This window comes from Rattus norvegicus, chromosome 7, assembly GCF_021556685.1.
Source record: "Rattus norvegicus strain SHRSP/BbbUtx chromosome 7, alternate assembly SHRSP_T2T, whole genome shotgun sequence".
Classification (NCBI taxonomy): Eukaryota; Metazoa; Chordata; class Mammalia; order Rodentia; family Muridae; genus Rattus; species Rattus norvegicus.
In genome coordinates, this window is record NC_141540.1 from 71,137,099 (window position 1) to 71,163,661 (window position 26,563).

The window sequence follows — 26,563 nt, forward strand, 5'->3', positions numbered from 1 at the left end:
TTAAGACCAATTCATGCTTCTCATATGTGCCTTTCTGTGAGATCATCCATTAGGACAATCAGTGGCCATTCCCCCAAAACAAAGAGAATGTTTCTTTTCTAGCAGTCACCTGTCAATAGTTCCTCATCTAGGAGTGGCGCCTTGGAACCATTCCTCCTGTGTGTTCCAGCTTTTAATTGGTTTAGCCTTGTATTGGCTTAGTCTTGTGTGGGTAACCACAGTTGCCGAGTTCATGTGTACGATAGTTATATCATGTCACTCTATGCTCGCTAAAGGAACAATTACATGGAAGATATTACAATTCTAAACATGTATAACAAACAAAATTGCATCCAATTTCATAAAAAAAATTTTACTAGACCTAAAAACCATAGATTGAGTCCAACACAGTGATAGTGAATGACTTCAATACACCACTCTCAAGCAGTCTGAGTAGATACTTAACTTCATAGTTAGTTATTTTAGAAATATTTTTAGAATCTGAGCATTGAATAGCCTTAAGCATGTGCCTTACACAACTCATGGCCCTTGAGTTACTTTGAAGTATGAATGCTAAGAAGGTGCCGGATTTGGGGACAAGTTGTCTAGGTAAAAGCCATAAACATATAGTAACTATTCATTCTTGAGTAGATTCCTTAATAAGCTTGTACCTCAAATAGAAGTTGATAATAGTACTTACCACATATGCTTGCTGTGAGAACTGAGCGGGTGGCTAAGAAAAGCTGCTTACGGCACTGTTTTGACATTGTAGTCACTGATAAGCCTTAATATTACTATGTGTTGATGTCAATCAAGAAGTTCAACATTGCACTCATGGCTTTATTGAGTCAAGCATCCATGTTCTTTATCAAAAATAGAAGATTTTACATTCAAACACTAGACAATGCACGTCTTTTTGAAGGTAGAATGATTTATATCCTATAAAAATACCACTTAGGAATATTTCATTATTTATATTTCTCCTTATCCCCTCTTTAAGAGTGAATCTGTTGGGGGTATTTCTCTTCTCATAAATAGCTTTATAGTATTTCATTTTTATAGGTAATTTTATGTACGTCTCTAAGAAGAGGGATAATTTATTACATTTTTTTGTTCTTAAATGGCTGAATTAACTCAAAACAGAGCCATCTCAAATTAGAGTGGCTAATTCATTTTCCTCTCTCTCAAAACTCTAGCTCAATTCCACCTGCATGCACTTGGTTTTTGTTCCCTTGATAAGCTTATCCCCAACCATGCAGTGTTTCCTTGGAGCTTGATTGCAGTGTGTCAAAACCACTGGGCTCTAATCATGAGCCACTTTTCAAAGATTCAATTGCTTCCCCATAGCTGAATACCTCCATCCATCTACAGACTGTTACTGTCAGAATCCCACTGCCTCCTCCTGTGAGGAGTTCCCCAGTTCTTTCTCCTTTAGCAGCTTAATGAGCACTTTGAGTTGTGACTACTGTTTACCCTAGGAGGCCAGGGCCACAAATCCCTCCAAGTCACCATCTCCTTCCCCCAAATTAGAGAAAGGAGGAGAAAGTTTCCCCTTCTCATCCCACCATTCTTTCTCCTGGCAGATCAAACAAATTCTCTCAGCCCTTGGAAACTAGCTATTATGAATCCTGTATCTCTGCTTCCTGTACAGAGCCAAATGTAATTTTTGTGGAGGCCTGTTGTGACAGCAGATCTGTCACCCGCCAAAGTGGCTAGAATGTGGAAAGCCTCTGAGGACTGTAGAGTAGGAAGAATGCATTGAGAGTACAAAACCATTTATGCGCACACTTCCATCTCCAAGATTTCATATTTCCTAGTTAGTTTGCCTTTATTCACAGAGACTAACAGGGATATTAAGTCATATTTTCTCTGTTATAATTCACAACATTCTGGCCATCTATATAGGAACTCACTTTCTCTCTTCCTCAACACCACTTCTATAAGCTTCCCAGGGGAGGTCCAATCAGTGTTCCTAGCACACATTAATTACATTGTTGCTTTTTAGAATCTATATGTAACATCACAACTCTCCAACTAGCAGGAGCAGAGGGGCTAACTCTCATGGGGCCTGTCTTTGTACTATTTGGATTTCTGCAACATCTCCATTATACACTGTGGGAGACTGGGCAAATCTTAACCTTGTTAGCCACGGCCAATAACATGTAGAAAATGATAAAAGTGATAGAATTAGTTCCTGGAAATAACAGTGATAGAAAAACAAGAAGCACAATATCCAACAACTGATGAGCAACTCGTGTATTTAAGTCATTAACATACTGGCTGTTATGTCCCTAATATTTAACAGCCTTATTCTTTGTATTATTCCTTTCATTTTTACAGCCCAGTCATTCCCTCCCTCGTGGTCTGCCCTGTCATAGCTCCTCAACACATTCCTCCTCCTCCTCCTGTCTCCAAGAGAATGGTCCCCTTCCCCACCCCTCCACCAGAGCTCCCGCCTCCCTGAGGCCTCAAGTTGCTCAAGGGTTAGGCATGTCTTCTCCCACTGAGGCCAGACCAGGCAGTCTTCTGTTGTATATGTGTTGGGAGCCTCAGACCAGCTAATGTATGCTGCCTGTTTGGTGACTCAATGTATGAGAGATCCCAGGGGTCCAGGTTAGTTGAGACTACTGACTGGTCTTATTTTTAAAATGAAAAATGATATTCTATTTTAACCATTTAAATCTCAAAGCACTCAGCCAATAGTTTGTTACTGGTTCTTTTAGAAGGATGTCTCAATGGTGAAGAGCACTGGTTGTTCTTACAGAGGCCCTAAATTTAAATCCCAATACCCAAAGGGTGACTCACAACTATAACTCTAGTACTATGGGATCCGATGGCCTCTTCTGGTGTACAAATGTACATGCAGACAAAACACCCATATACATAAAGTGTATAAATGAATGGCTCTTTCAATTGTTTATAAATTTAGATATTATAAAATATTATGAGGTAGATAACCTGGTACAAGTATCTGTATGCATTCATATTTGAAACTGTGGAGGTTTGAATGAGAATGAGCCCAATATACACACGTATTTGCAAGGTTAGTCCTCAGTTGGAGAATTTTCTAGGAAGCACTAGAAGGTGTGGCCTTATTGCAGGAAGTGTAGCTCTGTTGGAGGAAACGTGTCACTGGAGATAGTTTTTGAGGTTGCAAAAACCCTACACTAGGACCAATCATATCTCTCTCTCTCTCTCTCTCTCTCTCTCTCTCTCTCTCTCTCTCTCTCTCTCTCTCTCTCTCTCTCCTGTCTCTAGATCAGGATGCAAAGCTCTCAGCTTCTGTTCCAGCATCATATTTGACTTCTTCCTGCCTTTATGATTTTAAACCAACCTTATAAAACTCCCCATGCCACTTGCCATTAAATGCTGTCTTTTGAGAGCTGTCTCATTCATGGTGTGTCTTCACAGTAGTAGAAAAGTAAATAAGACAGAAATGTTCTCAGAAGTGTCAGTAATCATAGAAAGATTGGGAAATTTCTCCTGTTCTGTGCTACCTGTTTTCACTCTGAAATTTCAATAGACAAATGTCTTGTTGGGGCTTCTATTACTGCAATAAAACACTATGATCAAAAAGCAAGTTGGGTCTGAAAGGGTCCACATCCTTGTTCATCATCAAAGGAAGTCAGGACAGGAACCCAAACTGGGCAAGAACATGTAGGCAGGAGCTGATGTCATGGAGGGGTGCCGCTCAACCTGATTTCTTATAGAACCCAGGATCACCAGCCCAGGCTTGAAACCACCCACGACGAGATGGGCTCTTCTCCATCAATAACTAATTAAGAAAATGCCCTACAGCTGGATCTTATGGAGGCATTTTTCTCAATTAAGGTTCCCTCCTTTCAGATAACTCTAGCTTGTGTCAAGTTGACATAAGACTAGCCAGCACAGCAGAGCATTTTTTATGGCCTTTCCTTCCTTCCACGCAAAGCCAAAGGGCTTGTAATGTGGCTCAAATTATGTGCCCCCTCAAGTAACACGGAAGATGCATCAAAGTATAATGTTATATAACTCAGAAATAGGGTGCTTCCTGCTGATGAAAGCACCACATATTGTGATAATAAGCTCTAGGGAAATTAAACTGGATCTAAGATGGAACTATCCTCCCTTTGGTTTCATAGTGGTGGAAGGTGCTATTTGGGTTGCTGGGGAAGAAAAGAAGTAGTAATTAATATTAAAATTCCTGGTGCAGGGTGTCTACCTGCCTTTGACCACTCATGGTTCCAAAAGAAAGACATACACAGCCTTTGTCAGAAGCTGACATAAGAGAAGCAAACAACAGTTGATTATTCCGAGATGGTCCACCTTGGATTAAAAAAAATCTACAACAGATTTGCTCTGGTAGGCAAGGCCCAGGAAAAATTATTTCAGGAAAGATTGTTGCTATTAATATGATTTCCTGTTATTACTAAACATGTATAAGAATCACTAGATATTAGCCCATTCTTTTGAGCAGATCTCTTCAAAACAATGAAAATGTACTGTACTGTCATGATGCTATATAGACAAATAGATGATTTCTCAATCTTTAATGATGGTCCCATAAGAATTCCAAAATTTATAGTAATTGTTAAGCTCTGCCTCAAGAAGAACCAAAAACAAAAAAGAAGACCCACCAGGGCTGGCCCTGAGCAAGTCTTCATATTTTTAATTATGCCTTAGGCAGCACAACAGCTGAGCAACTGTCTACCCTCCATGCTGTTAGACTCTAACTTCTTATCCATAACCCAAGTTATTACTTACTATGTTTATCTGGGCTTCTCTTAACTCCAATTAGCTCCAATTGGTTCCCACATGGTCACATTTTTTATGATTCAGCTAACCCATAATGGCTATCCTTTCTCCCTCCTAGTAGTTTCAAGCCCAAGAAACCTAAACCCCACCCATGTCTCTTCTCCCTAGCTATTGACTGTTGGCACCTTTATTCATCAATCAAAATTAACTTGGGGTCAGAGTCCCAGAGTCTACATGCAGACTCCAGGATTTGGGGGGTGGGGGTGGGGGTTTCGCACCTAGCATTACAATAGACAGTAAAAGACAAAACCTTAACACTCTAAATCACCTGTGGACTTCATGACCTACAATACAGAGGCTGCCTGAAAAGGATGGCCTGTTTCAATAGTAGCAGAACTCATATGGTGGTAATGGTTGGCTCTCTGATTAGATTTGAGGCTGGTTTCAAGATGGGAAATCCATGCCTAGTACTATAACCCACTCAAAAGCCCACATGTGGGGAGGCCTTCAGTCCTAAGACTTTACTTTTGTTCAGGTTAATTGGTTTGGTACAAAACTGACTCATCAACATTTATTTTTTTATACCCATCAAAACTGCTATTTTCAGTCTTAATCAGAGAGGCTTCTCTCTGCAATCAATGGTGGCAAGCAAGCACAAGATCAGGCTACTCGAAGGGATGAGGACAGGTGAGATTTGAAAAGATTACTTAGACTTTAATGAGATGTCTATTCCATTCCTCATAAGAAGGAAAAGAAAGAATTAAAGAGCAATAACAGGGAGAAGTCTGGGACATGCCATCATCTAGGCAAAACATACTGTATATATAGGTTTTTTAAAAGGAAAACAAGGTCTTTGGGGACGTAGTTGAGATAAGATCATAAAGACGGACTCCAGTATGACAGATAGAAGAAGAAGAGGAAATGAATTCAGACACAGCTGAACTCTTGGGTAGAACAATGAAGAAACAGACAAGAAAGCAGCCATGTGACCACAAAGGCAGATATTGGTTGACTGATGTACCTATAAGCCATGAGTACCAAGCATGGTTGTTAATTTGAAAAGCCAGATAAGAGTAGGAAAGATTCTGCTTGTAGATTTCAGCCAGAGTGCAGTCTTGCTGATGCCTTGTTTCAGCATCCAGAACTGTCACAGACAATACATTTTCTATTATTTAACTGCCTACCCCATAATCTATTTTTTAATGTCAGCCCTAAGAAATCAATAGAGTTTATTTCTGCATCAGTTTGGCTTGGTGGCCAGATGCTTATCCAACGACTAGTGTCTTAATAAGAAGAGGGAAACTGACTTGTGCATAGACATACAAGGGGGAAAGTCAAGCAAAGCTGAAGACAAAGGTTGGAGACAGACATTTGTATCAGTATGTTTAGGGAGGATCTAGGCAACTACAGGACACAAGAATGAAGAAAGGCAGGATTTTCTGTCTAAAGAAGACAGAGGAAGGAAAGAGAAAGGAAAAAGGAAGAAAGGAAGAGGGAATGATAACACCAGCAAGTTTACTTAGGACTTAAAACTGTCACATTTATAATAAAACTTCTTTGCAGTGATTCTCAAACTACTTAATACTCTGACCCTTTAATGTAGTGACTCATGCTGTGGTGACCCCAAACCGTAAAACTATTTTGTTGCTACTTCATAACTGTAATTTTGCTTCTCATGGATTACAATATAAATATCTGATATGAAGTATATATGATATATGACCCCTGTGAAAGCGCTGTTCAACCCCCAAAGGAGTTGTGACCTAAAGATTGAGAACTGTGACTCCATTGCTATGTGTGTTAGGGGTAAAGCACTTCACAGGAGGCTGGGGTCTCTGCCCCCTCCATTGAAAATACACAAATAAGAAATTGTCTTTGTTTTTTTCTTTTTAAATAACCTAGTTTGAAGAACTTTGTTTTTCAAGACTAACAATCTCAACTCTCCCTATGCACTACAACTTTACCATATACACTACTATAAGGATTCAATGTTTCCCCTCTTGGAGGCTGAGGAAAGATTAGCACTGATGTTTACTTTTAGACATGCCATCCTAGATTCCTAGAAGAGAAAGGGTAAAGACACATCCAAGTAAGAGGGAAAGTTAAAAAGCAATGTAGTGTGACAGATTAGCATTCTGATTATTCTAATTCCATCTGCTCCAAAATAGAATTGGTGCTCACTACTAAAAATAGCTCTACATACAGAAAGATATATGCAACGAATCTGTGTCAAGCCATAGTGTATAGTCTGTGGAAAAGAGGGAGCAGAGGATATTTGTTCCATCCTTCCCTCCTATCACCTGCCTGCTAATGTTAACATGACCTCATAAAATTTGGAATAATAATACTTGATCCCTTTGACCTGAACTTGAAAAGCTAGATTCCCACATTCTGTTAAAATTCATGGGAATCCATCCTTAGTCAAGAAAGCCAGAAACTATAATATATAGTGAGTTGCTATAGTCAAGCCTCACAATTAAATTACTAATTACCATAGAGACTAGACCTATATAGATGGGCCTGAAGTCACTGAGGCTGGACTGGGGCAAGTAACTGAAGACCATGAGAGAGGACGGCCCAGAGAGAAGTGAACAAGAACTGTCAGATTCAAAACCTTCCTGCTTTCTATTTGGCAGATCTAGTCTTCCCATTGTATACACTGCGGCTTGTAATAACTTCTCCAAAATAGAATCTGAATTTCTAAGATTTATTTGTAGACTCTTAGGACAGAGACCAACATTCTTTAACATGATCCCTATGTTTCACATTGTGTTTCCTCAAGCCCCTTCACAGTGAACCCCCATGCAGACCATCCCTTGCAGAAGATCCCATTGCAGAGCGTCCTTGTAGAAAACCCCTTTGCAGACCATCCCTTGCAGAAGGCCCCATTGCAGACTATCTCTTGCAGAAGGCCCCTTTGCAGACCATCCCTTGCAGAAGACCAGTTATAGGCTAGCCCTTGCAAATGACCCCTCCCTCTCCACCACAACCCCAGTGCTCAGTTCTCAGTCATTGACATTCTTCATTCCACCATGCTTTGTCTGGAATGTTCTTTCCTGTGGTCTAACTTGTTTCACAAAGATAACTCCTAATGTTTCTTCAGATCCGAGATTATTTGGTGTTGCTTTAGGAAAAATAACTTCCCTCTTTAGTCTAGCTAACATAATTTTAGAGGAAGGATCAGAATCTTCTCGATTAAAATTATGTTAGTGTTGGAAGGCTTTTTTCTTTCTCTTTTAACTCACTTAGGTCATGAACCATAAACCTGTGGTTTTTTTCTGTGAATGATGCTATCTTAATGCGATATTTCATCCTGGTAATTCTCAACCTACCACTGTGCTATGATTTATTTACATGGGTAATGTGTGGAAATGGGGCATTGTAATGAATTCACCATAAACCCAGTGTAAATAAAAACTTTATGTGGCAATACAACCTCATATCTCATGCAATCCATTTGCATAATAGTCTTTAATTATAGTCAGAATACTGTAGAAATGCTAGACAGTGAGGGTATGACTCTGGCTGAAAGAATCATGCTTGGTACATGTTATTTGAAGCTATGAATTATTTAGTCCCATCTGTATGTTTTTTTTTTTACACGAGTTGGTGCTTTGTTTAGGAAGTGTGCTGTTCAAATATAATTTGAGATCTATCATTTTAAAATGTTAAGTTATATTTTTCTGTTTCAAATTATAGTATAGCAGAAAATTTAAATGTGGGGCATGGTATCTAGAAGGACTTATTAAATTTTGAGCCTTGAGGTCTTGTTAAGATTAGTTAAAATTAATTCTTTCATCAATAACTCTAATCAGATGCTGAGGTACACGAACCTACCTCCCAAGCTACTGTTTTCATGAGTATTACACAAGCCTCTGCAGAAACAACACAGCTCATTTTGGGATTGGATAGAAGGCACAGGCTGCCCAAAATATAAAGAAAATATAATTAAAAAGTAACTTAGGTTTTAAAATGTTAATGACAAGGAAATAAGTGAAGAAATTTATTTTGAGGAAACTGGATTTGGAAGAAACGGTAGCCATGCTTATAAAAGCAATTAGACAAATTGTTATTTATTAAACTTATATATGCATATCTCTGTATACATTATATATTATATATTACATGTTACACATTGCAAGTTGCACATTACAGGTTATATATTATATATTATACAATATATAATATACCACATATCACTTATCATCATATATCCTATATCCTATATCATATATCACATTAATTGATTATATTTTATTTATTAATTATCATTAATTATTAAATATTAAGTGTTAAATATTATGTATTGTATATTATATATTATGTTATATATTATATGTGAATTATATATCATATATGCCATATATAAATATGTTACAGAGCTACTAAGGTTTCTAAATTAATACTCAAAATGTCAATCATCTTACAACAAATGATAGATTTGAAATATAAATCACCTTCTTATAATGGCAAATGTTAGAGCACAGGGTGAGGAGACGAGTATTAAAGAAAAAACTACATTTTCAAGTAAATTGGGGAGGAATATTGAGAAGCTGGAATTGACAGGCCTGAGTATGAGATACTTCATGTCTTTGGATTCACTTGAAAGGAAAGCATTATCAGAGTGGGAAGCAGTTCCCTACTAAATATTCCATCAAAAATGTTAAGATGTTTTATTAGAGTTTATGAAATAGTAAAGGAAGATCCTTTTCTACACTCTCACCTTGAGAGAAGACCTCAAATATTTTAACCTATTGTTCTATAAAAAAATCCAATTCCAAAATAATTTTAGGACACCTAGCAGATCTGTTAAAATAAGAAAGAAATTATAAATATGTCTTTTATCTATTGGGGTGAACTGTGGTCTAAATGTATATATTAAAACTTTCGACATACTTAAAATGTGAACTAAAGTCTTGAATGTTTATTTAGTTGGATCAGAGACAACTCAAAAGCAAAGAGGACTCCAGAACCCAGATTTCTAAAGGCAAGAAGGAAGATGAGAAAACCACCAACAACTTTTTTTATTACCTTATTTACTTAATACCCTAACAGTTTCCCCTCCTCTCTCCTCTCCTCCCAATCCTACTCCCCCTCACCCCATTTCCCTTCAGAAAAGCAGACAGAGGCCCCCCTTGGGTGTCAACCAGCCCTGGCATATAGCAAGTTGCAGTAAGACTAGGTGCATCCTTTCCTACTGAGGCTAGAAGAGGCAACCCAGTAAGAGGAAAGTATCCAAAAGACAGGCAACTGAGTCAGAGACAGCTCCTGCTGTTAGGAGTCCCACTTGAAGACTGAGCTACAAAACTGCACCATATGTGCAAAGGGGACAGATCAGTCCCATGCAGGCTCCATGGTTGGTGGGTGGCTCACCACCGATTTTTATGAGCAAGTAAAGATTTTTTTTCCAGTTTTGAGAGCTATAAGGTACAACAAACTAGAATATCTTCTCTGAACAAAAAAAAAGAATGGGCTCAGGAAGCAGAACTGGGCCTCAATGAAGGAATGTTCTGAGATTCTAGGACAATGTTCCTTGTCCTGACAAAGTTTGAAACTAGACCATAGAATTGCAGAGAGTAGTGAAGGTCCTATACCTCATATTCTTTACATATTTTTGTTCTATGGCCTCACCACTGTGAACTGTATGTTGAAAGGTGAAGAGGAGAATTCGCTTTATTCTTGCTAGTGGGTAGGGCAAATGAAAACCACTAGGATTGGAGCGCATCTGTGCTGCTGTATTACTGGCCCTCAAGGACCCAAGTCCTGTGCAGCACTCTCTGAAGTGCATTCTGACCATGGCTATCCAACTTACGTTTCCGCAGGCAGCAAGAGCAGAAATGATGCCGTAGAGAGTGGAAACTGCCTAAGAATTACAATGTACTGTCTTTGAACATTCTTACCTGCTGTGTGGAAAGGTCTAACCTAAGACAGGACATGTAGAGGAGCAATCTTCTAAGATGTAGAGAATCTAGGTAGGACTCTCAAGGAAGAAGAAACAAGATGAAATTAATCATTGAAATTACCTCTAACTGTGTGGTCTCCAGATGGCTAAAAAAAAAGTCAACAGAGTGAGCAGACTGCCTATGGAATGAGAGAAAAAGTCAATGATATTTATTTATTTATTTATTTATTTATTTATTTATTTATTTATTTATTTATTTGGATGTAATAAGCAAAGGTGAGGTTTATTACGGAGATCTATTATGGGGATCTCCAGGCCGACACGTAGCCCACACAGGAGACAGAGGTGTCGACCCCGAAGCTCAAAAGTCAGGGATTTATATAGGGAATGCTAGGGGGTTTGGCGCGGTTACACACAATTGGCTAATTTCTGGCGTGGCTATAAGTGATTGGCTCATTTAAACATGGCAGTGAGATTACAGCACAGCAGGAGAGTACATATTGACTGGAGCATACAGGATTTTAGAAGCTAGGGGCATATCAGGGTTTGAAGGACATCTGGTTAAGGTGTGACTCTGAGTAAGCTGGGGGAGGTGCCCTTCTGCCAGATGGTTTGAGTCAGTCCTGATAACTCGTGCTGGTTCCTGCATTCCTTTTCTTTATCTTTATGGTCTGTTAGTCCTAGCAGCAGGGCGGGGCTGCCTGGACTTGCTTTTCACAGTGTTTAGCCCTGAGTCTGTGAATTTTGAAACTTACTCTTTTAACTTCTTATTTTTAAACCTTAAATCTGTATAATTTTCCTTTCATTCCCCTCTTCTTCTACTAAGTAATTCTAATCTTAGAATTTTGATATCAAGTCTCGTATTTGGTCTCACCAGTTGTCCTAACTGACTGGTACTGTTGTCTCAGAACCATCAACCGCACAGCACCCACTCGATTTTTAACAAAAGCAATTAACCTGTTTGTCATGCAGGGTCCAAAAACTAAAACCAAGAAAATTATTAGTAATGGCCCAGCCATATAGCAGAGAGTAGGATAGTCATCCAGGGAGACCGAGTGAACCAAGACTCAAACCAACCTTGTTGAGCGTCTCTATCTCTTTGTAGGAGTCAAACCTATTAACTAGTTTCTTTAACACACATGGACCTATAATCAGAAGCAGAAGCAAAACTAAGAATGGTCCCATAAGGGAAGATATCAGAGTAGTCATCCAAGGAGATCTACTAAACCAGCTCTCGAACCATCCCTGATGCGCTTCTCTGTCTCTCTTTTGTCTAACCTTTCTCTAAGTTTATTCATGGAGTCTTTAATTACTCCTGAATGGTCTGCATAGAAGCAACATTCTTCTTTCAGTGTAGCACACAGACTCCTTCTTTAAGGAATATCAGGTCTAATCTTCTCCTACTCTGAAGGACTACCTCTGAGAGGGAGGTTAGGTATTCTTGGAGGTCAGCTAAAAAGTCCTTCACTCTTTTTATATCTGAGTCAACGGCAGTTCTGAATTCTCTATAAGCCTTGCATTGCAGGGGAACAGCAGATGTCCTTGTGCTGCCCTTGCAGCACCTAGATAGCCTTAAGTAATTCTCAACTCTTTTTTGGCTTACTAAGTCTTTAGCATCAGGATTCCAATCTGGACACTATCTAAACCTCCACACCAAGGTCATGACTAGCTTTTAGAACTTCTAAACTTATACAGATTGTGATCCCTGAGGCACAGTCCCAAGAAGTGTTAGGAGTACTAACATATGCAATGCTACATCATTTGTAGTAGAAAGCAAGCCTATCCCCACACCTATCTTGATAGAATCCAGGGCAAACATGAAATTAAGTCTAGGGAGCTTTTTGAAGATCTGAGTTTCCCTCTAGGTCCCAGCTCTCAGCCTCAACAGCTAGTACACGGCTGGTGAGGGCTGAGAATTGATGGCTGTCAGGGTGGTCAGCAGCACCAGGTACGGTCCTTTCCAGTGAGGCTCGAGTATCTGGGTTCGGTGCCATCATATGTAGCCGAGTCTCTGACCTGGAACTGATGAGATGTCTCGGGGGTCTTAGGGCATAGGCTGCTGCTAGCTCTAAGCAGATTTCTTTCTGTATCACCTGTAGGCCTTTTAGCCTGGCATACAAATCATTATTACCTTGACACGTTGGTTCAGTAACATCATCTAATACAGTCAGAGGAGCTGAGGCCCCATACAAGATCTCAAAGGGGGTAAGGCTGAATCTGGAAGGGGTATTTCTTGCTGTGAAGAGAGCAAGAGGGAAGGAGTGCCACCCAGTCTGCACCAGTCTCCATCGTCAACTTGGTCAGGGTCTCTTTTAGAGTTTTATTTATTTACTCTACCTGTCCTGAACTTTGAGGTCTATAAATACAACGTAATTTCCAATCGACCTCTAAATACTTGGCCACATCCTGGCTTACCTTGGCAACAAAAGTAGGGCCAATGTCTGACCAGATTACCTTGGGCACTCCAAACCTGGGGAAGATTTCTTCTAGTATCTTCTTGATGACTACCGAGGCTGTCTCTTGCTTGGTGAGGAAAGCTTCTATCTATTCCTGGAAAGGTATCTACAAGCACTAGGAGATACTTGTGACCATATTTTCTCAGTGAAGTTCACTTCGACTTCTTGCTAAACTCTCTAGGTCTCTTTGCCCTGTTTGCTTGCTAAGCATTCTCTTACTGACATACCTTATATTTTTTACTGCCTCTTTGGCTAGAATCTTAAAGTCTATTACATACACCTTAACTATTTGGACAAGCTTCTTATCTAAGTGAGTCTATTTCTGTATTTGGCAAAGTGAGTCTTTTGTTTGTTCTCTGAAGAATATAGTTTTCCCTCAAGTGTGCCATTGTCCTTTTTTTTTTTTTTTCGTTTAAGCCTTTTCTTCTGTTGTACATTCTAAGTGAAGCCATCCCTTAGTCCAATCCCAGTTCCCAGTGGTTGTCTCTTGCAGGTCTGTAACCAGGATAGGCTCCTGCATAGCCGTTTCCCGAGCCACTTTATCTGCTTTGTTACTGCCCCATGCCACTGAATCTCTTCCTTCCTGATGTCCTGGGCAATGAATAATACTCACAGTTGCTGGCTTCATCAGGGCATCCAAGAAATGGCAAAGACATCTGCGGCGCTGATGTGCTGGGGGGTTGGGGTTCAGCCATTCCAGATGACATTGTGTTGTCCACCACAGCAGCACCCACTTATCTCTGACTTTATGAAGAGAACTGTTCATGAAGAGACCTGTCTGTGGACAAGGTAGCCTCGACTTTCAGCAGGGGTCAATCAGCCAGTCGCAGAGGTCTTTCCTCCATCCATGGGCTTCTGCCAGTACTTGACACTCGTGCTATGGTGGTTCCAGGTCAGGATTGGGCAGCAAGGTGACCAGATTTCCCCCAACCAGTGGAGAATCTAGTCCATGGCAGCTGACCAGTGGTCCCATCCTCTGGGACATTTTACTCAAAGGCAAAACATCAGCCACTCTATCACAGTTTAAGTCCTGGGTTGGGTAATAATTGTTAGTGCCTGGCTGGCAGGAATGGTGTGTTCCAGGCAGAACAGCACTAAGCCACACATCTCCCAGCATCAGGTACTGACACATGTCATGGTTCACTGACACAGGTCTTAAGCTCCACATACACAGTCTGCAGATGTGCATACACATGGCCTCACCCAGCCATTTCAGCCCACGCAAGCCATTCTGGAGAGCAAATTTCTCATGAGCAAGGGATAGGGGCAGTCAGGGATGACCATGAACTAGTGGGTTACCCGGCCCACACCAAAGTCCACTGTTCTTCGGGCAGTCCATAAGTATTGTTTGTTGTCAGTAGCCCCTTGTACTCAAGGTATTTTGCTGGACACTAGTCCATTTGGGCGTAGGAGCACAGAGTGTTTGCCCCCCCCCCCGTATTCACAAAACAACTGGGCGGGCTTCCCTTCTATCTCTGCACATAGCCAGCACTCTAGGACCGAGAGGCTCTCCAGTGGCCCCTCTTGTTCTTTCTGGGGCAGTCCCTGACCCAGTGTCCTTTTTCTTTGCATTAGGCACACTGACCTTTAGCCAGGAATTCTCTTCTCATGCCAGGTACTGTCTTCCTAGGTTCCCTAACTACTGTGGCCAGTATATGTTCCTCTCTTGTCTTTTATCTCTCTTTAGCTCTCTAGCTTCCTCTTCTTTTTGTCTCTTTTAGTTTCCTGCTCTTTTTTACCTTCTTTTCTCTTTCTCTTTCTCTTTCTCAGTCTCTCTGTTTAACCTTACTTTCTCTGTAACTTAAACTAACTCTCAGCAACTTAGCTTAACCCTTCAAATTTCTGTAACTTTCTCTTCATATCTTTTCCTTATCTTAGCCAGATTGGTGGGGCATTTTCCAGCCCCTCGGAGGCCCACCCTTGGAGCCTGGGGGCAGACCCGGAGTACTCCCTACCTTCAGGGTTATTGAAGTCAACAGTCAGGAGTGAGGGGCTTCCATCCATGTCTACAACATTCTTTCTGGCCTCTAGTAGGATTCTGTCTTTCCTCAGTGGTAAAGAAGACCTGTAACAGTTACTAACAAGCATCTCAAGTGGGATGGTGAGAAAACAAGAAGGGAATCTAGAGAATAGAGGTCCACTAAAGAGGACAAATAGCATTTAGTCACATAGCTAAACCAGGAGGCCTTTTTTGGACCAAAAGGTCATTGTAAAAATAAGCACAAGCTTTGTCTATGAAACAGAAAGGTGAGCAGAGGGGCAGCCTATCTGTTACCGGCTATCTCTCTGGACTTAGATTTTCCCTTAAGGAGTACCTCTCTTCAGTGTCAGCTTGGTGGCTTTGCCTCTCAAGAGAACCAGCCTCCAAATGACACTAGGCTTCTAGTAACAACTAATAACAAAAGGATGGAGAGATGGTTAGAACCTGGGTGCTAGATACTAAGCAGCTGACAAAAGAATTGTAACCAGTTCACCTGGGGCTTCCTGTCTCTTACCTCTAATAAAGAGATTGTTAATACTATAGTACCAACCTTTAATAAAAAAAAAAAAACTATAGCTCTCTCCGTGTCTCTGAATACCAGGACTGCAGTAGTAGTCCTTCACCAAGCTGTCTCACTGGGTTAAAGGTCCATGGAAAAGAAAACATTAATCCTGACCTTGGCCACAGCCAAAGCCTGAATTCTAAATTTTGACTTGCAAAACAAAGTTTTTCACAGTTTGTTGTAGATTCTTTTTGAAACTATTTTAGGGGCTTCTCTGCCCCCCAACCTGGGGCATCTCTCCTTGGGGAGGAGGCTCAAGAGAGAAAGATAAAACTCCTGGCAGAAAACAATTTCTCTCAAGCAAATTATTTTCAACTTTTAACTTAAGCACCAAGAGGACCAAGTAAAACTCTTTGACGAACAAAGCAAACAGTTTCATGATTTTAAACACAGTCATCAGTCCAAGATTTTAAACACAGTCGTCAGTCCAAATTCAAAAATGAAACAAAAGCCAAAAAGACACTCGACAATACCACAGAAAACAAACCAGACAAACAAGACCAAGACAAAGCATCCTATAACCAATTTCCACAGATGCCTGGTACCTTCAGTACCTGGCCCAAACTGTAGCTTAACCTTAGCTGCTTCTGGGATGAGACAGACCATCTGATTCTACCTCCCAACAAGATTCCAGAGTGTCCTCTTGCCCTAACGTCTGTCCAATGGTCCACCAAAAAAAGGGGTTCTCACATTCTGCCCCATGGCAAAGAAAAAGAACACCAAACACAGAAACAGAATACAGACAACAGACACTAACACATCCAAGCACACTTGTCCGAGCCTATACTTACATAGGCAGCCGAACGTGACCTCCGACGGAGTGGGATTCCTCGTCCACTCCCACCTAGGTAAAAGGAGCACTCCGTCTCCTTTGTTCCAGAAAACCACAGTCAGGTCCTCCTGACTGCCCACAGTCAGGCTCTCCTGACTGCTCTCCCCCCGTGGAACGTCTTCCAGGGGCTGCAGCTTGCGGGCTCTGGGCGTCCCCCCTTCCACAGCCAGAGGATCCTTATGGATCGCAAAGGCAGCTGCACAGAGTGGGATTCCACATCCACTCTCCTCTCCTACAGAGTGGGATTCCACATCCACTTTCTTAGGAGGCAACATTGAGTGGGATTCCACATCCACTGTTTTAACACTGACCGGTACTAAGACACAGACACACATATATACACACACAGCGGAACCAAAACAGAGACAGACACAGACTGACAAATGCGGCGCCACTCACACAGAAACACTCAGACAAACATCCAACTCACCTCCAAGGGGTCTTCGAAGTCTGAGGTGGTCGCGAAGATCCCGGACGAGCCCCCAAATGAAAGATCCTAGCTCAAGTCTCAAGATGGCGCGCCCCAGGAAACACCGATCCCGGACGAGCCCCCAAATGAAAGATCCTTACTCAAGTCTTGGGAAATCGTGGACCCCAGACACAGAGAGACCATTTTGGATGTAATAAGCAAAGGTGAGGTTTATTACGGAGATCTATTATGGGGATCTCCGGGCCGACACATATTCCACACAGGAGACAGAGTTGTTGACCAATGATAGATATTTAAAAAAGCAAGTAGTAAGACTGTGTTCCTGAGGCTTCAGATAGAAATGGAGACTGTTGGAAATTGAACTAGAGGCCATTCATGTCATGCACTTGCATAGACAACATCTTTGATTGGCAATGCCACGAAACTCTTGAGGCAGAGGAGTTGAAAGGAGATGGATTAGTTAATCTACTGTAGGAAATTCCTAGGCATCATCTCAGCATTCAGCCCACCCCATAGATAGTGGTGCCTACATCAAAAGTTGAGGGAAATCCAGAATGTAAGATGTGAACAACCTGTAGCCATCACAAAGTTGGTGATAAAGAAGCTATGGTTTATACGATTGTCACTAATAAAAAGCAGTGTTGCACTAGGACAACAAAAAAATTATTGCTCAAAGGAATCTGAGAAATCCCCACACTCCATGTTAGAAAAATGCACCTGATTTAAAAGAAAACAGAAAGGGTATACATTCTATGTCCACACAGCAGCACACCAGTGTTTTCCCCTTTTCTGCCATTCAAATGCACCAAGACCACAGCATCCATGATTTAAGTACTCCCACCTATTGCTAAGCCAGTGACAGGCAACCACCTCACTCCTGGGTTTTGTTTTTGCATGTCTACAGATCATAGCAGATACAAGGTCATGGAGGCTTTCACCCAGACAATATAGAGCAGGGTCAAGTTTCCTGCATATGTCTTCTGACCAAGTGATGTATGAAGCTTTGAGAGTAGACCTGAAGTTGCAATAAACACCACAAAATGTAGAGATGTCAAGGGTAGGAGTATGAACTGCCAGCGAGGGAAGGCTACAGCCATTGAGTGAAACCAAATCCAGAGACAATCTGTGTGAGCCACAGCTAAGTGAGCCACAGAGAATGGGTGCTAAAACCCACTGAAGTTCGCATTACGCTATCACATATTCCAGATGCTAGACGCGAAACTACAAGATTTAATGATTATCCTGTAAGGGACAGTCTTGTTCGGGCACACCCTCCATTTCATGCCCCATCCCTGCTTTAAAATTAAAATACTGACTCTTTACTACTATAATTTTGGAAATATGAAATCTGGGTGGTGTTTGTGGGAGTCCATAGCTGAGAGCTGGTTTTCAGTCTCAGAGGGAACTTGGAACACAAACATTTTAGGAATGTTGGAATTGTTAAAGTTTCAGGGACTCCAGAAATGGATATACACATTTGGGTACTGGGGGCAGTGTTGAAGTTTGGTTCCCCAGGTGATAAGACATAACCATTAAGAGAAGATTGGATCACAAAGCCACTGACATAATCAAGGGTCTACTGATGGAGTCACACCTTGTTGGCACTTTGGGAAACGGGTCTTGGTTGAGAGAAGTAGGCCACAGGGAAAACAGCTTGTTCTTGAATGGTATGGTGTTTCTGGCATATTCCTAGATTTTGTTTGGTTCCCTTTCTACCACGGAGGTTGAAGTTCCTCTACCACATGTGTGTACCACCATGATATTCTCTCTCACTGAAGACCAAAGGCAGTGGAGTCATACACAATGGAATATTATGTTTTAGGAAAAAATTATGAAATACTGTCATTTTTACCAACCCATTTTGAACAGTGCATTGGCTGATTTTGTGTGTCAACTTGACACAAGCTGGAGTTATCACAGAGAATGGAGCCTCCCTTGAGAAAATGTCTCCATGAGATCCAGTTGTAAGGCATTTTCTCAATTATTAATCAAGGAGTGAGGGCCCATTGTGGGTGGTGCCATCCCTGGGCCTGTAGTCCTGGGTTCTCTAGGAAAGCAGGTTGAACAAGCCAGGGGAAGCAATCAAATAAGCAGCACCCTCCATGACCTCTGCATCAGCTCCTGCCTTCACATTCCTGCCCCGTGTGAGTTCCTATCATGACTTCCTTTGGATTAATGAACACCAATATGGAAGTGTCAGTTGAATAAACCCCATCTTCCCCAACTTGCTTCTTGATCATGATGTTTTGTGCAGGAATACAAACCCTAAGACAAACAGAAAATCATCATGTTAAGTGAAATAACCTAGTCACAGAAACTCTAGTCACATAGTTAGAGTTATATTTTGTGTATCATATTTCACTCATTTATGGAATCTAAAATTTTAATCTCAGAGTGTTGGAGAGTGAAATGATTGTTACATCAGGCTGGGAAGAGTAGGAGTAATGAAAAATGGAAAAGGGAAGAAAGGAGATGAGTTCTGACATGCAGGTAGACATTAATAAGAAATTCTGAATCACTGTTTCATGGTGAGGTGACCGAAAATCAGATCAATACATCAAAAATCTAATAAAGCAAGAGAAAGGAGTTGAATGTTTCCACCACGAGAAATTGTTAGAGACAATAGATATGTCTATCTGATTGAAAAATTATACAATACAAGTTTATATAAAATGTAACATGGTAAACCATTAGAGCATATGAATTATTTTATGTATTGTTTAAATATAAATGTTAAATATACATATATAAAATTGGTAAATGTATTAAAATAAATCCACATGAAAAGTTGAATTAATGCTATCTACTGGAGATTTTAGGAAAATCTATTTCTATATTGTAGAATGTCATTATCTACTACCAAAGTGTAAATTCTATTGAACTAAAAAAAAAATAGTTCCTCATCACTCCTATTTGTCAAACCATATATTCAAACTCAGTTTCTAAAAGAGTGCTAAACCTCCTTAAACAGAGACATAATCAACTTCACCTAGAAATGTTATATTTTAATCTAAAGGACTCTTTTACCTTAATAGACATTATTGAGTATCTTATTTTAACACAAATCAACAACTAGTAACATTGTAACCTTGTGGGTTACTGTGTATCTGTTCAATTGTATTAAAATATTTAAAAAATTGGTGTTGATGAGTATTTTCTCAATATGATAAAGAACTTAATAGGATTTTAATGACTTGAATATTAGCATTTCCTCATCCCATTTTACCATAAACTGAGTCACTGAATAATATCTGGAAGTGTCAATCCTGAGCTACCATCCATTCTGGGACACGATGACAAGTCTATTGCTGACATGATGATGATGAGTGAAATCAGCTACCATTAGGAGCCTGCTCATCTTGAATTCCACATAAGTGAAAATATAGAAGATAAAATTTTATGTTTATGTGAAAGAAAGGATGGAAAGTAAAAAAAAAAATAAAACAAGGAAAGTGGAGAAAAGAGACTATGCAGAGCAGGCATCAAAGAAACTGGATAGAAGGGAAAGAGAAGGAAAAACAGAGAGAAAGAAGTAGAATTTATATTAAAAATTCTGCACTGGATATAAGGAAACTAACTAGATTGATATCAATACTGACTGCACGCAGCTGAATTCCTTTCTCCAAACCTGTATCCCAAATGATCTAAATTTTTGTACTCCTGATCCTAAAATCTACCTCCTCTTAGCTTCACCAGGCTGAGCTATCTTCTCGTACCTCAGATCCTTGAGTGCTTGAAATACAATGTGTTAGATACTTTTACTGCACCTTGATGGGGGATGTACACGTTTCACCAGGTGGCCTTCCTACTCTGAGTGTCAGTTTGTTGCTATTTTTATTATTCTTTAATCCTTTATTTTCCTAGTAATTCGGATCTCACATTTACACCTGTCCAATTTCAAATCTGTGATTGATAAACTACAATCTGTCGAATATTATTAAACCTGCACCCTAATTCCTAAATGATTCACAGCTCACTCAAGTTTTACGTCCTTAAGCTTTTTAGCCGTCCATTTATACTTTCTCTGTAGTTGTTAATGAAAACCCTGTGCTGGCTAGTTTAATGTCAACTTGACCTGAGCTAGAGTTGCCGGGAAAGAGGGGACCTCTATTTAAAAGTATGCCCTAACCAAATTGGCCTATTGCAAAGCCTGTGGTGCACTCTCTTGGTTGATGATAGATGTAGACAGGTCTCCCTCACTATGGACAGTGCCCCCTCCCCAGCAAGCAACTGGTAGACACAGAATGCCTTGAGAAAGCCTGTAAACAGCATACCTCCATGGCCTCTGCAGCAGTTTCTTCCTCTGGGTTCCTTCCCTGCTTGAGTTGTTCCCCTGACTTTCCTGGGTGATGAAGCTGTAAGATGAAATAAGCCCTTTCAGCCCTGTGGTGGTTTGAATAACTGCCTCCTTAGGCTCACGTATTTAAAGGCTTAGGTAGAGTTAGGAGGTATGGCCTTGGTGGAGTGGGTGTGGCCTTAGTGGAGTAGGTGTGGCCTTGGTGGAGGAAGTTACTGCAGTTGACTTTGAAGATTCTCTCTCCAGGTTGCCTGCAGATCCAAATGTAGAACTCTCAGCTCTTTCTCCAGCACCATGTCTGCCTATGTGCCTTCATGCTTCCCCCTGTGCAAAACTGTAAGCAAGCACCAACTAAATGCTTTCCTTTGTAACTTTCGCCACACGAATGGTGTCTCTTTATAGCAAATAGAACCCTGACTAAGAGAGAAGTTGATACTGCTGTGACAGGTCTGACCATGATCTTGTTAGCAGACTACGGTCTTTGGCACTTTGAATTTGGAAAGCAGTTGAATACATTAAGTAGAGTTCAAGGGAGCCTAGAAGACAGGGACTTTGAGAGCAATGAAAATTATGACCACCAGACTCAAGGTTTTTCAGAGCAGAAGAATGTTAGTAATTGACTTAGAGACCCTTCTTGTGTATTTGCAGCTGCCTTCTACTCTTGTCACAAAAATAAATAAATACATACATAAACAAACAAATAAATAAATAAATAAATTTATTTATTTGCCTGAGGCTAAACTGAAAAGTTTTGGATTAAGAGCATTGGCAGAGGATATTTCAAGACAACCTAGTGTTGACTGTGTTGTGTGGTTATTAGTGATCACTCTATTGCAGATCTACAATAAAAAGGAACATCTGAGTTAAAAAAAATCAAAACATACATTTTGTAGAGAAAGGGAGAACAGGTAGTGGGAAGCTAAATCTAGAGCTTAAGGAAATAAAACATTTACAGAAAAGCCCAAAATTAATGGAACAAAGAGAGTGTCAGCCTCAGGGAAAGACCCCACCCACCGAAGTTTCCAACATGTGAAAAGGACTTAAAGAAAAGCTTATACATCCTCAACTTGTGGATCATGACCCCTTTGGCAAGTCAGACGACCTCTTCACAGGGGTCAAGACTATCAGAAAACACAGATATTTATATTACAATGCATAATGGTAACAAAATTACAGTTATAAAGTAGGAGCAAAAATAATTTATGGTTGAGGGGTCACTACAACATGAGCAACTGTATTAAAGCCTCACGGTATTAGGAATGTTGGAAACCACTAGCTTAAGCCATGAAGAAAACCATTGAAAACACAAAGCTTGTGAAAATGTATTTGAGTGGGAAGAGCCAAGTTCCAGCTCCAAAAACCAGAAGAACATAGCAGCTTCAGCCACGTGGTTCTGGCTTTAGAATTAAAGATATAGGAAAAGGTTATGGAATCTCCTTGTATGGCTAAGAAAAGCCATCGAAGTCAGGCAAGGGTCAGTGGTGTCCTTGAGTGGAGATCCAGAGAAGCCTTTGTGTGAAGCTATGAAGTTGAAGCATGGGTTGCCTTGGAGACCCAAAGATGTCAGAGATACCGGAGCTGTGTGATACCTGTTAAGACAAACTGCAGAATGGGTGTGGAACCAGCCCAAGAGAAAAGATGTATGTTTCAGTCAACAAAGATGAAAAGATTTGGAGAGCTGAAGAGCCCTTTGACATCAGATGTGGAGATGTAGACATTGGAGTTTGGCCTGCTGGTGTTAGGACTTGCACTGTCCAGTATTTTTTCACAACGCTCCCTTTCCTCCCTTTTGGAATAATATATATATATATATTATATTATATATATTATATATTATATATATATCCACTGTATGTTGGAAGTATGGGGTTCTGTCTGCTTAGATTCTACAAGAGATTACAGGTAAGAGATTTCCATGAATCTTAGATCAGACTTTTATAGGTTTTGTTGGTGGTGTTTTATCAATATTTTGATTATAATGAAGCTAACATTTAGAAAAACATATAGTTGTACATATACTTTAGTTGTAGAACTGGATTAATAAATAAATGTCAACTAAAATGCATGTAGGCATTTACCTACTCTGTGTCTGTCTCTCTTTGTAGCTGTCTCTCTCTCTCTAGATATAGAACTCTCCTCCTCCAGCACCATGTCTACTGTGTTCCTCCATGCCTCTTGCCATGCTGATAATGGACTCAACCTGTGAAATTGTAAGAAAGCCCCAATTAAATATTTTCCTTTATAAGGGTTGCTGTGGTTGTGGTGTCTCTTCAAAGCTATAGAACACTGACTAAGATAATTCCTGAGTTGAATTTAGTTATGGTTTTTTTATCATACCAGTAGAAACCCTAACTAAGACAGCTGTGGATGGGGCAAGATCAAGAAGAGTATTTGAAAGTTTTCTCTGTACTTTCTAAATCCATCAATCAATAAAGTATGTTAGTTACTCATCCTATGAGTTATAAAATAAATCTTAACAGGGTTTAGTATTTAGATATCAGATTCATTTTTTATAAGTAAAATAAAATCCTTGCCAAATATTTTATTGAAATACATCCTCACTATCACTGTATAAAACTATATGACTTTCAATTTGGAACTACCAAACAGAATATAGCCCAAGTCTCATGTGGTATTGCTGGTAGATTATTTTAATATCCTTCTTAAATGCCAATAAAAATGTTTTTCACTGGTATATTTTAAAGTTATAAAAAGTGATATTAAACCTAAGCTTAGTTAATTCTTAGCATTAACTGAGCCATCTGTTTCATATACAGTATATTAGTAATTGAGGGACTCCACAGATGGTTATGTGCATACCTCTCTGTCTTCTTCTCAGAGAAGATGAGCCTTGTGGTCACAATTGGGAGGGAAAAGCTAAACTTTAATCCACATTGTACTCATAACTGTCTGAGTGGAGGCATTATGCTGTTGCTAAGTTCAGTTTCACCTGATGTGCCTGTAAAATGTAAAGAGATTAATAGATCATCATTCCCCAAAGTGCTTGTACAGTTTTAGCTCTATTGTTCCAGAGAAGCAGCAGAAAATAGAAGTCTATGGCAAAATCTCTGTATGGTGTCAATGGATGCCTTTACTTTGGTGTTGTAGGAACATTAAGATTAACATTAAAACTTTTTCTCCAGAAAAAAAGGCCTACAGTACTAATTCTCAAACTTCTTAAGGCATGGGGTACTTCCACCGTTTGTCTTGTTGGTTGATATTCCCTGCAGCACATGTTGGAAAATGTAGCAAGACACTGGTGACCATCTATCACTTTTGTTCTGTGGGGCTCCATTATTTTTCTTAAGATACAGAATTTTCATAGGACAGGAGAAATCTAAGGAAACTGAACACAAGGGTTAGCAACAGCATATTTGGACCATCTAAATTAGAACTTTGATGTCTTTAACTGTAAAGACATTCTGAGTGAACTCATGACCTATGGGGTCTTTAAAGCGTACTTCTGGGAACTCTTTTTAGTACCTTCTAGGGTGAGAACTCAGTGAGTCCATATTGTTAAAGCTGGGCTAGAAGAGGGGCTAGGTGCTAGGGACAAGAAGACACATGAGACATCATTCCTTCCCTCCAGGCCTTTGTGTGCTGGTCATAAAGCTCAGCTTTCCAGCATAGAATGTGCTATGTAGAGTTTAATCAGCTCAAACAGTACTTAAGCCTAGTACCAGCCAGAAGAGCTCTAATGAATTTTCCAGGATGGAATGAAATAGAGAGTTCAGGAAAACACTCCCAACAGAAACAAAGGGTACAGTAATGAGAAGTGAGAGCATGACAGTGAGAAGAACCATTTTAGGAAACAGAGGAAAGATGAGCATTTGGAGGATAAAGGCTAGATCCCAGCTGTCCATCACCTTTTAGCTCCCGGGTGCTCTACTCTTCTTTGTCACTATGCCCAGCACACACAGGGTTTAGTCTGTCACGTGTTTTATCTTTTATCTCACTTAGGTGGGAGCTCATGTTACTCACAGGTTGAAATCATTCTTCCATACTCTACATAACTACAACTCATAGTCAGTCCTGAAATCCAAACAATTATCATCTACCTGGGGAAGTGTTTCCAACCTTCCAGAATCTTCTATTCTCCTGTCATCCTGTCTCTTTCCTTTCTGCCACTCATTACTGTTGCATTATATAATTTGTATGGTTTCTTAATTTATTTTCACATATAGTGTATTTTAATTACATTCTCCCATTATCCTGTTATCCTCTCCCTCCCATCAAAACCCTGTTCTCCTCAACAAGTCACCCTCTTGATTCCCTCTACCTGTATATCCATCTATCTATCTATCTATCTATCTATCTATCTATCTATCTATAATCTATCTATCTCATTCATGTGTGTGTGCACAAAGATGTGTGTGTGTCTGTGTCTGTGAGTCTGCATTTTCTGTGGTTATTCACAACTATGAGCAGAGTTATTTTCTTGAGCAAGGGAAACTCACAAATGTCTACTGTCCTGAGGAATATGACAGCAGTAACTTGAGAGATGAGCAGCCGTCAACTGCCTGCAGTCCCTTAGTGATTCCCTCTCCCATCCATGATGGAATGTTGGGTCCATTCTTGAGTGAGTCATGAGTGTGAGTCCAATAGCCATGTAGTTTCCATAAGGCCACATTTCCAGGCACTTCTCCTATCTTCTGGCTCTAATGATTTCTCCTATCCCCTTCACACCATCTTCTCTGAACTTTGAAAGGAGTAACATACATATCCCACTTAGACCCATGTTCTCAACAGTCGGTTTTTCTCAGTTCTTTGTCCCCTTACGAGGAGATCCCACCTTCTCTGCCCATGCCCAAAAGAATCTTCTCTGACAAGGGCTGAGAGCAGTGCTCATGTGTGATGATAAACAGGACTATTTTGGGGGCAGTTAAAAATGTCACCGTCTCATGCTAGATGCATTCTCTGTGAAGTCAGACTCTGCCTCTCCCACACAACGTCTACCTCACCACCTAGCAATGTATTTTCATATAGAAATATTGTTGATCGAATGCACATGTGACAAATGTGGAGAAATGAGACATGAGAAAGTAGATATAGCATGTAAAGTTAGGGTTTCGTCTTTTACCTTTTAGTTATATCAGTTCTACTGAAGCCCCATGGGAGGAATTAAATCTTTAGAAAGAAAGGATATATTATAAAGACTGTCATGACTGCATGTTAAAAATCTATCAGAGTGAAATGAGACTAAACAGTCCAGTTACAGGATACCACAAAAATTCAAGACTAAAAGGCTGGTCACCTGAACTGGGATAAAGGACAAAAAAAAAGTCAGTTTGTTTAAAATTAATGCCTTTTACTTATCATGGAGAACACAGAGTTTTCAAGATGTTTTCCAATCTCTTTTCTATTGCCGTATTACTATTTTGTGTTGTACG

At 40.1% G+C, this 26,563-nt stretch overlaps 1 non-coding gene across 6 annotated transcripts in view; it reads right to left on the bottom strand.

The window, feature by feature from the left end:
* LOC102552637 (uncharacterized) overlaps positions 1-26,563 on the bottom strand; it is an 86,377-nt gene that overhangs the window by 34,883 nt on the left and 24,931 nt on the right. Inside the window, exons 4-6 of one of the 6 annotated variants that reach the window (XR_015624740.1) lie at positions 23,994-24,132; positions 23,252-23,373; positions 21,151-21,231 (exon numbers count right to left, since the gene is read on the bottom strand). The exons of the other annotated variants lie outside the window; for them this stretch is intronic. This is a non-coding gene — a transcript (uncharacterized LOC102552637). The remainder of the gene's footprint in view (positions 1-21,150; positions 21,232-23,251; positions 23,374-23,993; positions 24,133-26,563) is intronic. 6 annotated transcript variants of the gene reach the window in all.